Here is a 15,941-nt window from a genome sequence, read left to right on the forward strand (position 1 = left end):
TCCAAAAATTCTGTAGGAGTAGGTATGGACACACACACACACACACACGCACTCAGAAACAGACACACACAGATATGAACAAACATTTCCCCCCCCCCCATCAACGGCGCGCGCGCGCACACACACACCCCCCTAAATATACACAGAGAGACAAAGAGACACACACACGCTTTGCGGATTACAATGAAATTGAATTTTCTACGAAATAAGCATTAAAAATCAAGATTGGGTTTGAGGCACAACAACATTCAGTCATTTAAACTTATATTACTGGATCTTACCTTGTAAAAGGATGAATATGATATAGAAGAGCCATATATTTCATGATTATTTTTTTCATTTGACAAAATAAATGTTTTTCTTTAAAATGCTTTCAGAAGTTATCAACCATTTGTACTGTGGAGTCACAGACATAGATTTATGTACAGATAGAGATATATGCATCTAACTCTGCTGATTTGCTGATTCACTGAGCCGATCTGGTTCTTATGACTGTAGTAATCTGGATTAATGGCGCAGAACTCGTGGCTGTGGATGAAATGATTCCCTGTAGCTATTATAACAAGCTGTGTACTGGGGAATTAAAGCAAAATCCCAGTTTCTTATTTACTGATTATAGGTATAAGATCATATGGTGTACAAGTTGGTCATTTGTCAGTAGCTAAATTGATAACATTATCTGAAAAGATTGGGCTGGATTGTGCTGACTTTTATTTATATTTCCGATTGGAACTGCTGCCAATCAGCCATTAAAACTGCACCAAGTCCTGGATCTCCATGTACACACTGTGGAAGGAGAATATTCCAAGATTTACAACAGATTTAGAAGGGTGGATCTATTAGTTTGACCCCTGCTGAACTCCCTGGAATTCAAGATAAAACCTATCTTGGTGGGATTACCCAACATTATGCTGATGAATCACCATCCATTCTCCATTGAGTGGTCAATGTGGGACAAGGATTTTTTTTTAGAGACAAAAGGTAAAGTACATTTTTTAATTATTATTTGACTTTAACATAATATTTTTAATTCTTTCTAAGTGTTCTGGTGTTTTTAATTCATTTTTGGATATTAATGAAAATGATAAATTATAATTACAGAAAATTTCCTTTGACCTGCAGCATCTTTTTAAGGAATAAGATTTCACACTTGTAAAATTAATTTTTCAGGATTGTTGAGGTTGTTTAGCAGGAATTATTACTTATTATCTTGTTTAAAAATTCACTCCTAAATGCACTAGCCCCAACTTTTTCAGCTATTTTTACTGCATAACAACTGGGATAATTGGGCCAAATCGGGCCCACTGGATAATTCGACTTTTATGTTGATTTCTGTCTCCATTCCTTCAATGAAGACAGCATCAGTACAACCTGTAGAGCAACAGAATATTATTGACAACCAACTTTGGATATCAGAAATTGTCATCAGATTTATCTCATAACCCTGGAGAGCATTGAAAGCTTGCTGGTATTGTTATGGCAAGCTCCATACCAATCCACAGTACAGCTGGGTGTATATCCCAGCAACCGTTATTTTAAAATTCATTTTTGAAATGGCATCTCAGGCAAGGCCAGCACTTTGTTGCCAACCCTAAGTTGCCTCTAAGGACTGTGGTGGTGAGCATTTTTCATGAACCACTGCACTCCTGATGATGACGATGGTCCCACAGTGTTGTTAATGCTTCTAATTCCAGGTATTAGACCCAATGACCATGGAGGAAGGGTGATATATTTCCAAGTTAGGATGTTGTGTGTTTGGAGGGCAACTTGGAGTTGGTGGTGTTCCTATTCACTTGCTTCCATTATTCCTTTTGGTGATTGAGTTTGCTGGCTTGGGAGATGCCATGGAGTAGCCTAGATGAGTAACTGTGTTGTGTTTTGTAAATAATAGCAGTTAGAGGAAATGAATATTTGGGGTGGTGGATGGATGTCAAATAGATAATGTCCTTATTGGTGGTACATTTTGTAGATGATGCACACTATGGCTGTGGGTTTGGGAGGGGCTGACAGAGTAGCCTAGGTGAGCAACTGAATGTCTTAAAAGTTGTTGAGGTTCACTCACCTGAGCAAGTGGAGAGTATTCCATCTGACTGGAGCCTTGTAGACAGTGAAAATGCTTTGGGATATCAGCAGGTGAGTTAGTCACCAAAGGAGACCAAACCTCTGACTTGCTCTTATTGCCACAGTGTTTATGTGATTGGACCAGTCGAGTTTCTGGTTAATGGTGATCCTCATGATGGTGAGATTTAAGGATCACCACCAAATCTGCACCATCAACATCCTGGGAGTCACAACTGAACAGAAAATTGAAAGGACCAGCCACATGAATGCCATGGTTACAAAAGCAGATCAGAAGCTGGGTATCCTGTGGTGAATGACTCACTTCTTGACCTCAAAATCTTTCTGTCATCCAGAAGGCACGAGAAAGCAGCCTGATAAAATAGTCTTTACTTGCCTGGATGAGTGCATTTGAGAAGTTTGACACCATCCAGGACAAAGGATCCTACTTGACTGGCACCCTGTTCACCACCAGAAAAGTTCATTCACTCCACTATATTGTTACCATGACTGTAGTGTACATCATCTACAAAATGTACTTCAATTACTTAACTAGACTACAATGACTTCTACTGCCTAGAAGGGTAAGGACTTGAGGTGCATGGGAACACCAGCACTCACAAATTCCCTTTCAAGTTGCACACCATCTTGACTTGAAAATATATTTTTATCCCTTCACTGTCATGAGGTCTACATAAATCCTAGGCCTCTTTCCAATGGCACTGTGGAGCTGGGTCGTCCAGGTGAAAACCAAACAGGGCCTTAGTTATTGGAGAGAACATGCCACTTGATGGTGCAGTTCATCAGAAGGACTGCGGTCATTTAAGGAGGTGGCTGACCATTCAAGGGCAATTAGGGATGAGCAATGAATGCTGGCTTTGCCGTTGATGCCCAAACCCTGAAGTGTGAATAAGTAAATAAATAATAACTTGGCACTGGTAATGTCATTGAATGCCAAGAGAAGGTAGTTAACTGTTCTCTTGTTGGAAATGGTCCCTCCCTGGCATTTTTGTGATGTGAACATAACCTCCATGCCTGATCATTGTTTAGATCCTGTTGCATGCAGGCATGAGCTGCCTCAGTTGCCGAGGAGTTGCTAGTTGATTTAAGTGTTATGCATCCATTAGTGAACATCCACACTTATGACCATATGATGGAGGGAAGAGCCTTGATAAAGCAACTGAAGATGGTTGGGCCGAGGACTCTGCCTTGAAGAAACCTTGGATAATGTCCTCAGCTTGGGATGACTGACCTCCTAAAACTAAAACCATCTTCTGTTTTGCAATAATGCTCTAATCATTGGAGTATTTTCCTCTTGATATTCATTGATTTTAATTTAATCAGAGTTTCATGATTCACACCCAGACAAAAGCTGTCTTGATGACAAAGGCAGTCACAATCGCCTCTCCTTTTGAATTCAGTTGCTTGATTAATCTTCGACTAAAGCTGTGCTGAGGTCTGGAGCTGGGTTGTCCTGGTGAAAACCAAACAGGGCCTTTGTTATTGGAGAGTACATGCCACTTGATGGTGCAGTTGACAACATCTTCCATCACTGCACATGACTGAGAGGAGACAAATTTGGCAATAATCAGCTGGATTGGATTTGTTTTGCTCTTGTGCATCCCCACACCTGACCAATTCTCTACGTTGTTGTGGAGATGCTCATGTTGTACTGGAACAGCCTGGTTAAAGACACAGCTAGGTCTGGAGCACAGGTCTTGAGTGCTGCTGCCAGAGAATTGATGGACTCATTGCTGTATCCAATGGTCTTTGCCATTTTTTAACATTATGTAGGGTGAACCAAACTGGCTGAAGGTTGGTTTTTGGAGTAGTCATATGGGCCATCCACAAGTCATATCTGGTGATCATTTTTTTGAATGTTGCATTTTCATGAACATACTGTTGCATATGTATTTTATGAAGCCATTGCTCACTTTGATTACATGATATTTGCAGGAGGCATGGTTGCGTTTGATGATATGACTGAGCAGTAAAGAGGTATAAGTTTGAGTCTTTTGGCTTAAAAGATGGAAATATGTGAAGGATTTATTGTGTCTTACTATGGGTCTATGTTATGCATTCATCCAATATATGAAGAAAAATAATATTTTTATCATGGAAAAATTTGAAAACACTTAACAGGCAACCTTTCCTTTTCACTGCAATCCACAGAATTTGAAACAACTTTGCACCATTAGTCATTGCCTCATCTTCTAGTCTTTCCAGCCTTTATGCATTCTATATGGTTAACTCTCTTGATTTAAAAATAAACCAGAACAATGGATATACCCCGTCATGTTTAATCCCTCATTTCTAATCACCTATTACTTTAGGAGTTGCTAGGCAACACAATGTCCATCGGATTTTCATTCTGCTGTTTAAGTTCAGATATGCTGTAAGAAAACACAATGAAAAATTGGAGTGAAGCAGCAGTAACAGGTTATAAATAAACCTAATTTAACGGCAGTTGTTTCTGAAAATAAAGTTGAAATTTAATTTTCACTGAGATTAAAATGTTTTCTGAAAAATTGGTGCTAGTCCAATCAGTCACACTACTGTGAGCACCAACTGTCCAAAGGCAGAGGCTGTTGTCAATCAAAGAATGCAGGGATTTTATTAAGAGGAACATAGAGTGCAAACAACAGCTGGATTTCCATAATGAGCACATTACATCTGTTGCCTGGGTAATAGAACCCTTGTTATTTTGTTTTGCTTGTAACACTGTAGCACTCCTTTAACAATGTGTTCAGGTCTAATCTCAGTAGGTTACTTCTTATCAAATCAAAGTAACTTATTTCTCACTTCAATAATTCTGTTAGCATTTTGAATGAGTTTACCAACTTATTTTGCAGCTATATGCTACTTAGAAACTGAATTAGTCCAAGTTACTTTCACCTAATACCAATATACGTCAACAATATACCTTAACAAAATCGAGTCGCAGACCAGCCGTCAATTGTGGAGAGGCCTACATGCTATAACAGGCTACAAAATGAAGTCAGGCAGCATTGTCTACCACAGGGCATCCCTTCCCAACGAGTTTAACGCATTCTTTATACATCTTGAACAGAAGGTAATTGGAATGTCACCACCCACTCCGACAGCCTCCAAAGCACCTGAACCCACAGTCACCGTTGCGTGAGTAAGATCAGTCTTCTGGTGAGTGAACCTGCGGAAAGCATCTGGCCCAGGTGGCATCCCCGGCCGTGTCCTTAGATCCTGTGCAGATCAGCTGGCAGGGGTACTTGCAGACATATTTAACCTCTCCCTGCTTCATTCTGAGGTTCCCACCTGCTTTAAGAAAACCACTATCATCCCAGTACCTAAGAAAAACAAGGTAATGTGCCTTAATGACTGCCACCCAGTGGCTCTGACATCCAGCATCATGAAGTGCTTCGAAAGGCTGGTCATGGCACAGATTAACTCCAGCCTCTCAGAAAACCTTGACCCACAGCAATTTGCCTATCGCCGAAACAGATCTATGGCGGATACCATCTCCCAGCTCTGCCTTCAATGCTATAATTCCAAGCAAACTCATCACCAAACTCTGAGACCTGGGACTCAACATCTCCCTTTGCAACTGGATCCTTGACTTCCTGATCAACAGACCACCATCAGTAAACATAGACAGCAACACCTCCGCCATGATTATTCTCAACACTGGCGCCCCACAAGGCTGTGTCCTCAGCCCTCTACTCTACTCCCTATACACTCACGACTGCATGGCCAGATTCTGCTCTAACTCCATCAACGTGTTTACAGATGATGCCACTTCAGTGGGCTGCATCTCAAATAATGATGAGTCAGAGTACAGGACAGAGAAAGAGCTTCGTGACATGGTGTCATAACAACAACCTTTCCCTCAATGTCAGCAAAACAAAAGAACTGGTCATTGACTTCAGGAAGTGTGGTGGTGCACATGCTCCCAGCTACATCAACGGTGCTGAGATCAAGAGGGTTAAGAGCTTCAAGTTCCTAGGGGTGAACATCACCAATAGCCTGTCCTGGTCCAACCAGGTGGACACCATGGCCAGGAAAGCTCATCAGCACCTACACTTCCTCAGGAGACTAAAGAAATTCGGCATGTGTCCATCAACCCTCACCAATTTTTATCGATGCACCATAGAAAGCATCCTATCTGGATGCATCATGGCTTGCTATGGCAACTGCTCTGCCCATGACCACAAGAAACTGCAGAGAGTTGTGGACACAGCTCAACACATCACTGAAACCAGCCTCCCCTCCATGGACTCTGCTTATACTTCTCGCTGCCTCGGTAAAGCAGCCAACATAATCAAAGACCCCACCCACCCTGGACATTCTCTTTTCTCCCCTCTCCCATCAGGCAGAAGATAAGATCTTTATTAGTCACATGTACATCGAAACACACAGTGAAATACATCTTTTGCGTAGTGATTTTGGGGGGCAGCCTGCAAGTGTCACCACACTTCTGATGCCAACATAGCATGCCCATGACTTCCTAACCTGTACGTCTTTTGAATGTGGGAGGAAACCGGAGCACCTGGAGGAAACCCACACAGACACAGGGAGAACGTACAAACTCCTTACAGACAGTGGCCGGATTTGAACCCGGGTCGCTGGCGCTGTAAAGCATTATGCTAACCACTATGCTACCGTGCCTGCCACTTGCAAAAGCCTGAAAGCACGTACCACCAGGCTCAAGGACAGCTTCCATCCTGCTGTTATAAGATTATTGAATGGTTCCCTAGTACAATAAGATGGACTCTTGACCTCAAAATCTAACTCATTATGACCTTGCACCTTATTGTCTACCTGTACTGCACTTTCTCTGTAGCTGTTACACTTTATTCTGCATTCTGTTATTGTTTTGCCTTGTACAGCCTTGATGAACTGTGCAATGAATTGATCTGTATGAACAGTATGCAAGACAAGTTTTTTACTGTACCTCGGTACAAGTGACAATAATAAACCAATTTCAATTCCAATGAATAGAGAATTTCATCTCATTAATCTGGATAGTCTCAGAATATTTTGCCAATACCTGACTCCCACTTGTGAGATTTGCTTCATTTCCTGACCAAACTGAATGTGGTTGAACTATGCCCTCTGTGTATGTGCTAAACACCCAAATAAATGTAGCGTGTCTGAACTCCAGCTTCAATGACTTCAATAGAACTGAGTTTAGAAGTGAAGTGATCATTCAGTAGCTATTTGATCATGCATGGAGCTCTACATGAGTGAGGAAGAAAAAAATTGGTCATGAGTTATAACAGCAGTTCATCCCAAAATTTAATGGGTGAGTTCAACTTCCTGGGCTTCCATACTCAGTGCTCCACTCATTCTTGGAGAGCTGGAGTTTAATGCAGCTGCAAACTAAAATAATACTTTTTATTAGTGCTGATAATCCTTATTCTTATGGAAACAAAAGACATAAAGTTTTTGAAAAGATAGTGTTATTGGTTTAGTACATCCAAGGGATACATCTTTTCCTTTAAAAGTTTAAACCTATATTATCTATGCTAGCACTTTATGATCATAAAATCATTAAGATTGTGCAAGGATCAACAATGATTTTAAAGTTGATTTCAAGGAATCTGAGGACCAAGCTGAAATAAATATGAAAGCTTATCCATAATTACTCATGGCAAGCATATGTGTGAATCAGGCAGAACAACAAACCTAACTACTCATCCTCAGCACAATAATGAAAACTTATTTGTAGCATGAGAAGCTTATCAGCACAGTTTTTCTCATATTGTGTGTAACTCAAGAAATGCCTAAAAATGGCAAACACATCTTGAATGCTGAGAAGCAAACTAAGTTTTTCTCTAAGAAGGCAATGCAATCGCCATCAAAATTGCTACAGAAGCAACTACTTAATAACTAAGGACTTCAGGGATAATCTGCAACAAGTTTTTGAATGCTTTCTAAAGTAATTAAAATGTTGCTAGTGATTTTTAACTTACTCCTTTGCCATAGTAACTCAAAAACAATTCCTGAAGGGATTACACCATATTTTGATGATGTGTTGCAGATCTAATTTTAACCCATAGATACTGTAAGTGAGTGTGCAATTTGGGAAAGGGAGTAAGTCCAGCAGTGACCTACAGCTACAGTAGAAATGGGTCTTTGGGAGAAAGATGTATTGAATACTGTTCCCTCAAATTCCATGGATGCAAGAATGCCCTGTAGTGTCTCACTAGGTAAAGTAGTTAGGTTTAGCATTTTCCTCTCTTTTTCTTAGACGGGTGACTTCTGTTGGCCTGGGATTTGCACAGTTGTTGACAGTAATCTGGTATTTCAGCTGAATGTCTCCTCTTCAAGTCTAAGTCTACTTGGCAAACAATAACTTGGCTACTAGGGAAAGAAAAACAAAGTGGAGCTCATTCCTTACTGGTGATACATCTAAGTACTGGATTTTGAAAGGGAGGATAAATAGATAGTGATTAGTGGTAGGAAATCTCACATGCCTCCCCCACCCCCCACACATAAAGTTAGCACCAATTGTTGGACACCCAGTCCTCTAGTGTGCTAAGGATGTGTTATCTCAGTGTAGCTCAGTGCAGACTTTGTTTTGTTAGGAGTTAGAGAAAATACTTGTCCATATTTTCTGTCAAAGGAGTGGTGAGGCCAATGATGCACAAGTAATAGAGCAATTTCAGGCAAGGAATGGATGTTGGTTAAGTGACCTGCCTGGTTCACCACTGAAATACAGCAAATACAGGGAGGTGGTTACATTTGCGCCACTGATGTAACACAGGTTAAGAGGAGTCATTTCAAGCCTAAATACACATTCAGCAATTGGTTAACTGTTGATCACTGCCTAACTCCAACATTAAAAATCAATTGAGACATGTATGGAGTTTCATTCCCTCAAGCATTAATTCATTAATTGTTGGACGTCTTAAAAATGACAATTTTTTTTGCTTTTCATTTATGTCTCCAACTTATCTTTCTGCATTCATCCAATATTAGTTTCCCTCACTATTTATCATAACATTAATATTAACATTGAAATCATCCTCACTAATAATATATTCTTATCGGTCTTTCCATTACCTATTTTTCAATTTTTCTGGTTGCTTAAGGAGATTCACAGTTGGTTGCCCTCCTCACTCAGGTCCAGATGCCCAGTTGTACTCACTGCACTTTTTATCATCTCACATATTCTGCAACATAATGGACAAAACTGAAGGGGGCATGGGCAAATCCAATTAATGGCAGATGGCATTAAATGCCCTGCTATAGTCACAACTGACTCAGAATTTTGTTTAGAGATTAGAAAAATCAATTGTAAGCCTGAGGCTCTGTTTTAAACAAGCAGATTTAGTTATACAAAATACCAGATGTTAGTTGGCTATTGAATGGTGCAGGCATCAAATAGATTGGCCAGCTGAGCTGAGACTTCTTTTTATGGTTTCTTGCTCATGTCCAATTCACAGCTCACTGCGTACAGACAGTTGATGATGAAGTAGTGCTTTGCCTGTATAATTACAAGCTGTTTCTAGAATGGCATGTAATACCCATCAAATTTAATTGATTCGGGAAAGTAGGGGAAGAGGGAAAGGGAATTGTGCACCAGTTTGCTTGACATGGTGTGAGAAAAAATGCTAGAATCTATTCCTGTGGACCTAGTAATAGGGCACTTAGAAAATCAAAATATGGTTGGGAAGAATCAAAATGGATTCTGAAAAGGAAATTCTGTTTGACAAACCTTTTGGGGTATGTAGGGGCCTTAATAGGCTGGATAGATGAAAAGGAACAAATGGTTTTACAAAAAGGATTTGATAATCTGCCACTCAAGAGGTAAATATTAACTTCTAGCCAGTAATGTACCTGAGGTGGTTTTCCTATTCCATATAATGCAGCTACATAAATAACAATAGCAGATTTATTTTGTAATATTAACCACAATCTATCGAAATACTGAAAGTAAAATTTTGAATAAAAGTAGTCTAAATGCTTGGCTTAAAATCTATCTCTTTTATACAATCTTTGACTGATATGATTCATTCTAGCTTTTATATTTTATTCTATTTATACTTTAACAATCAGTCATTTATCTCAATGGACTGCATACCTCAAAAAATCCATTTTGCAGGTGGGAGTAGCTTCAAATAAATTTGCTGATTTGGTAGAACTAATTTCAATAGCTGTTTTCCAGCCAACTGTGGGTTGAAATTCTCCCAATATACAGAATTTACAGAATTCTGTCAAGGATTTGGGCAGGTCATTCTTTGTTCCATGTCACAGTTTTCAAATGAAAGGGATCTATGACAGAGAATCCTCGTTGCAGCTCATGGGTTACAAAGTTAATGGTCATTATGTTTTTCTATTCCCTCAATGTTATATTACGCAGTATACCAAGTCCCTTAACAAAAAAATTTCAGTCTTTAAAGGAAACAAAAGATGGGCCAACTTAATTAAAATAAAGAAAGTAAAATATTACAGATATTGGAAATCTCAAATAAAAACAGAAAATGCAAGAAATAATCAATAAGTCAGGTAGTATCTGTGGAGAAAGAAACAGAGTTAACATTTCAGGCCATTGATCTTTCACTAGAACTAGAATAACATAGAGGTATAACAGCCACAAAATGTGAGGGCTTAGCACCCACTGTAAGTGCCGCCATTGTACCAATTTGGTTTCCAATATTTCCACATTCACTTGTAGCATGAGTAGCTCTGGTCACCACATTGGAAATAGCAATAATATATAGAAAGCTATCCTGCAAGCAGAAATATGCAGAGGAGGTATCAGTCAGTAGGCAAGGCTGTTTTGACACCAGCTCTGCCAAAATGGAATTCAAAGCTGCAGTAAATTTTATGCACAAAATTCGGATGAAGGCCCAGCATTTAGCATCTTGAAGGATTCCATCAGTCACTCTGTACGAAGGGGTCATTAAGTACTTACATATTTCTTGCTGATTTATTTACGGCATGTTAGTTAGAGTGAAATTGTTATTCAGTGTTTTTCAAAACCTCTTGGCAGTTTTTGAAGCAGCATTGCTACAGAAAGGAAGATTGTGTGCCTTCTGTTAAAGCTCCCAGTGAGTGCTATTGCTGCCAGACAGGAGGCTTTTGGTACCATTTCACTTGGAACACAACAGTAGGTGTCATAGGGAGAATGAAGAGAGGGATTTAAGGGCAGAACAAAGGAAGAAGAAGGACAAAGACCATCAGCAAGGTTGTACAGGGAGTAATTCTCCTGTGTACACCTCAGTGAGGAGCAGTGCTTGAGAAGCTCCATCAAAGCAGAGCTCTTAGCAGAACATCTCCATGGCCAGTGACTATAAAGGCCACTTTGATCATCATTTTTTACACCACTGCCTCTTTCTAGGCTATTAAGGGGGTGTGTACAAATTATCACACATTCCAGATAAGTTTTTTTTTATTAGTCACAAGTAGATCGAAACACACAGTGAAATGCATCTTTTGTGTAGAGTGTTCTGGGGTCAGCCCACAAGTGTCGCCATGCTTCCGGCACCAACATAGCATGCCCACAACTTCCTAACCCATACATCTTTGGAATATGGGAGGAAACCGGAGCACCCAGAGGAAACCCACACAGACACAGGGAGAATGTACAAACTCCTTACAGACAGTGGTGGGAATTGAACCCGGGTCGCTGGCACTGTAATAGTATTGCGCTAACCACTACACTACCGTTCCTGCCCCCAATGTATTAAGGAAGTTACAGTCACTCTCTGTTCCAGGAGAGAAGACTTCATCTTTCGCATCCTGGTCAGAGAGGACCAGACAGGTCATACAATTAGTACTTCAGCTGCAGTGTGTGAATCAGAAGAGATTGTGGGATGTCCAAGAGATGGAGTGTGAACTGGATGATTAAATTTGAGCACACTGTAATCATCAATGTCCTCAGCTCTGTTGTTGGCTGCACCATTTGTGTTAATCACTTCAATGATGGCACTCTCTTTCACTTCCATAGGGAAAGCTCCTTGCAGGCCCTCTTATCTCCTGCCAGTTTGTTCTAGCTGATGCCTGTTTTATGCCACTTTGGCTTTCAAGACAGAAGGAAGCACGTTAGATTTTTCTTAGTTATTTAGTCATGAGTTGTCGCCATGCTGGCAAGGCCAGTATTTAAAGTCAGAAGACAAAAGAGACTGCAGATGCTGGAATATGGAACAAAAAACAGAACACCGGAAGAACGCACAGGTCAATCAGAATGTGGAGGTAAAAGGTGTAAGTTGACATTTTGGGTCAAGACCCCACATCAGGACTGAGAGCGGAAGAGGAAAGTTTGCCAGTATATTACAGTCTGTGGGGGTGAATAGATACTGGTAGATGACAGGTGGAGCTAGCTTTAGGAAGAAGATGGGAAAAGTGAACAAAGGGAGAAGAAAACTTTGTGGACAGATGAGTGTGAGTGTGGGAAGAAAACACCGGGGGTGTGAGTTACCAGAAATTGGAAAATTCTGTGTCAGTACCATTGGGTTGTAAGCTGACCAATGGAATATAAGATGTTTTTAAAGCCCATCTCTAATTGACCTCAGACTGGGAAGCTTGGACAAAGAACAGATGCTGGAAATTTGAAGTTAAGGCAGAAAATACTGGAAATACTCAGCTGATCAGGTAGCAGAGAATGAAATGGAGTTCATGTTTTAGATCAATAATCTTTTCATTATATTTACCATAGAACCACAGAATAAGGAAAAGATAGAAATCAAACAAGATTCAGTGTTTGATTTCTAACATTTCTAAGCTCCGATCAATGGTCTTTGACCTGAAACGTTACCTCTCTTTCTCTCTCCATGAAGGCTGCATGACTTACTGAGTATTTCCAGCATTTCCTGCTTTTATTTGAGAAACTTGGCAAGCCCCCTCATGCAGCTGTTAGGTCAACCATACAGTTATAGTTTTGGAATCACAAATATATCAGACTAGGTAAGAATGGTAGAGGAGTATAATTGGCTCATGCAATAAGTTTAAGAGATATGATAGTTGATGTTGAATGGTTGTCAGTGTGTGCAAGCTGTGAGATGTGAATATGAGATTTGAAGTACTGTGGTAATGCGGTAGGCATTTGCTGACAAGGTTTTAAGCTCTGATTGATAGAGATTATTGATAGATAAGTGGTGGGGCATGGTGCTTTGCAAGATATGCAGATCTTGTGATACAGATATAGCAGCTGAACATTCATTTATTGAATTTTTTCTGTAATAGTGAGACCACTGAGTTACCCCTCTGGCACTGCATCTAGCTGAGCTAGAGGCTGAACCACTGAGATTTCCAAATAATCGGTTAACAAAGTATTGGAGTTTTACCACATTGTGAAACATGCACTCTTTAATTTAAAATCTGCATTTGGAATGTAGAACATTCCATTCACTCAAAGAAATTGACAGTTCTTAGTGCTCATAAGGAATGAAAGGTTAGAATACTGTAGAGGCTAGGGTTTGTAGAAGGTCTCACTAAGGATATTGAAGTTAAAGATCCTTTTATTAGTTCCTAGAAAATTGAATATAAATAAATAAATAAACAAATATCAATATTTTCATAAATAAATGTTAGTGAATCTTGTGGGAAAGCAGCTGTCTATGTCTAAAAAGGGCAAAATATCACTAATATGAACAGGCCAGGCAGCATCTTTAGAGAAAGAAACAGAATTAATATTTTAGATGTTACAAATACAACAGGGTTTTAGGAAATACAGAGGCAAAGAAAGCACAGAGGGGGCTTTAACTTTTTTCAACACAGCTACACAATCTCGTGGCAAGACATGTTGAAAGAGTCTTAGTTAATGTTCTCCCGCACTTCTTGCTGCCCAGCTCAAGGCAAAGCCAGGCCATTCATTCTGAAGTCGTGTTACATAGGTTCACAAGCCTGGATACATGGTCTGGGCACTACCTCAAATCTGCCCCCAGTGGCCCCAGTGGCAGAAGCTCTGACTGAGCACTTCAAGAGGCTGGTTTTAATGATATTTCCAATGAAAATTGGGCTCTCATTGCAGATGTATTTGAGTTCCTGAAAAGAGTGATGAGCTTTGTCTGAAGGGCTCTCATCCTGTTATCCAGTAGTACAGTCTAATTAGAATAAAGGCTACACAGAGGGCTACAGTGCTGACATTCCACCTGCCATAGAGATGTTTCAGATACACCGGTGCGTAGCATTCATCAATGCCTACAGAATAGTTAAGGGCCTCAGTGGCCTCAGGGAGAGCTGTCCATGTCTTGGTTATGGATCAAGTTCTCTGAAACTTATGAAAATGATGTTAACTTTCTCATGGAGCACAAAAGAAACCTGAATAACCAGAATTTAAATGTAGTCGCATTATAGTTCTGATGTGATCTTTTACCCTTTAAGGAATCGAGCAAATAACCAGAATTAGTTCAGTAATCAAAAGTGGTGTTTATTTTCACATTCCTAAAATCATTATATTATTTCAAAGCAAGTTAAAAAGAATACGAACCTGCCCATGTGAATGGTAGAAGTTTGAGGACTGAAATATAATAGAAGAGGCCACAAATAGAGAACATCTACAATTAATGACCAGAAACTGGATTGCATGCAAGCTAACATCAACCTTTCACGAACTGCATGGAAACTATTTCCAAGTAAAATTATTCTGATTGTGAAATTGGACCAGACACATTGTGTGTTTCTCTTTCAGATGCCATTTAAAGGACCACTCTGCTGATAACAGGAGACTTCACAAGGCAGGTCCTATGCTGGAAACTGCTCTTACACCTTTCAAAGTATTCAAATTACTCAAACTGGTATCTAGTGTCTCCCAGCTAATTTATTTTCCAAGGAGGAAATTTATTGAGTGCCTCATTGTTACACAATGGGCAGATTTTGTTTTGACCACAACCTAATTGTTGCAGATGATTAAGGGAGGGTCAGGGAATCTGGGGAAGAGGGACAGAAATGCATATGTGCAAAGACTCTACCCTTTGAGAGTTTTCAGTATCGCAACACTCTATCGTGACCTCTCCACAAGCTCAGCTTTTCACAGGCATTTACCACTCAGATACATAATGCTTTTAAGATCACCTCCAGCCACACACATGGTTTGGGATTGCTGTCCCCATTAATGCCAAGATCACACACTCACTCTCAACTTCCCAGCCTCAGGATCATTCTAAGCTAGTCTCTACCATGCTGCATTGGAGAGGTCACCCAAGCTGTGATTTTGTATGCTTTGATTGCAGAGAAGCTGAAGTAGCTTTGTTTGGATGAGAATCTGCAAGCATTGTGGGTTTTGCCCAGCTCCACGCTCCCATCAACTGCACTTGTATGCCTATAAGGGGTACTCCGAGATTTCTGATCAGCAGAAAGATTTCCTCAGTGTCAGTACCATGTTTACTGGAAGCTCACATGATTCCTTTATTCCCTTGATCTGCTCTACCAGGAATATTCAGTGGACAATGTGGATAGAAAAGGCCAAGAGGCATTTGGGCCAAATACAGGGAAGTGGGACTGGATCAGATAGACTAGTTGGGCCGAAGGGCCTGTTTCCATCCCATATGACTCTAGGAGTCCAAGGCAGAGGCTTGAGGAATGAACCATGGGGGGATAAAGGCTGAGGTCTACTTATTTGGTTTCTGACATTTCCCACCACTCCAGCTGAGCAGCACTACAATAAAAGCCATGCCACAAGCTAGACAAGAGTGGAGAATGACATTGGTCTGCCATTGAATGTTTTCATTGTCTACATCAGTTCAAGAGTGCCTTTGTGTTATTTGCCCAATAAGTGTGGAGAATTCTTAGTCTTTCTTAGGACACAGTATGATCTTAATTTCTCCTTTACAAGAAGTAATCCTCTTAACACTCCATGTCTCTTTTCCAGTGCAATACAGGAGAAAATGTATAAATGCTTCTGGGTGAGGCATCACCTCCCCTTGTATGTTGCTATGCAGGTACATCTACATGAATCCCTG

This window comes from Pristis pectinata, chromosome 8 (genome assembly GCF_009764475.1).
Source record: "Pristis pectinata isolate sPriPec2 chromosome 8, sPriPec2.1.pri, whole genome shotgun sequence".
In the NCBI taxonomy this organism is placed as follows: domain Eukaryota; kingdom Metazoa; phylum Chordata; class Chondrichthyes; order Rhinopristiformes; family Pristidae; genus Pristis; species Pristis pectinata.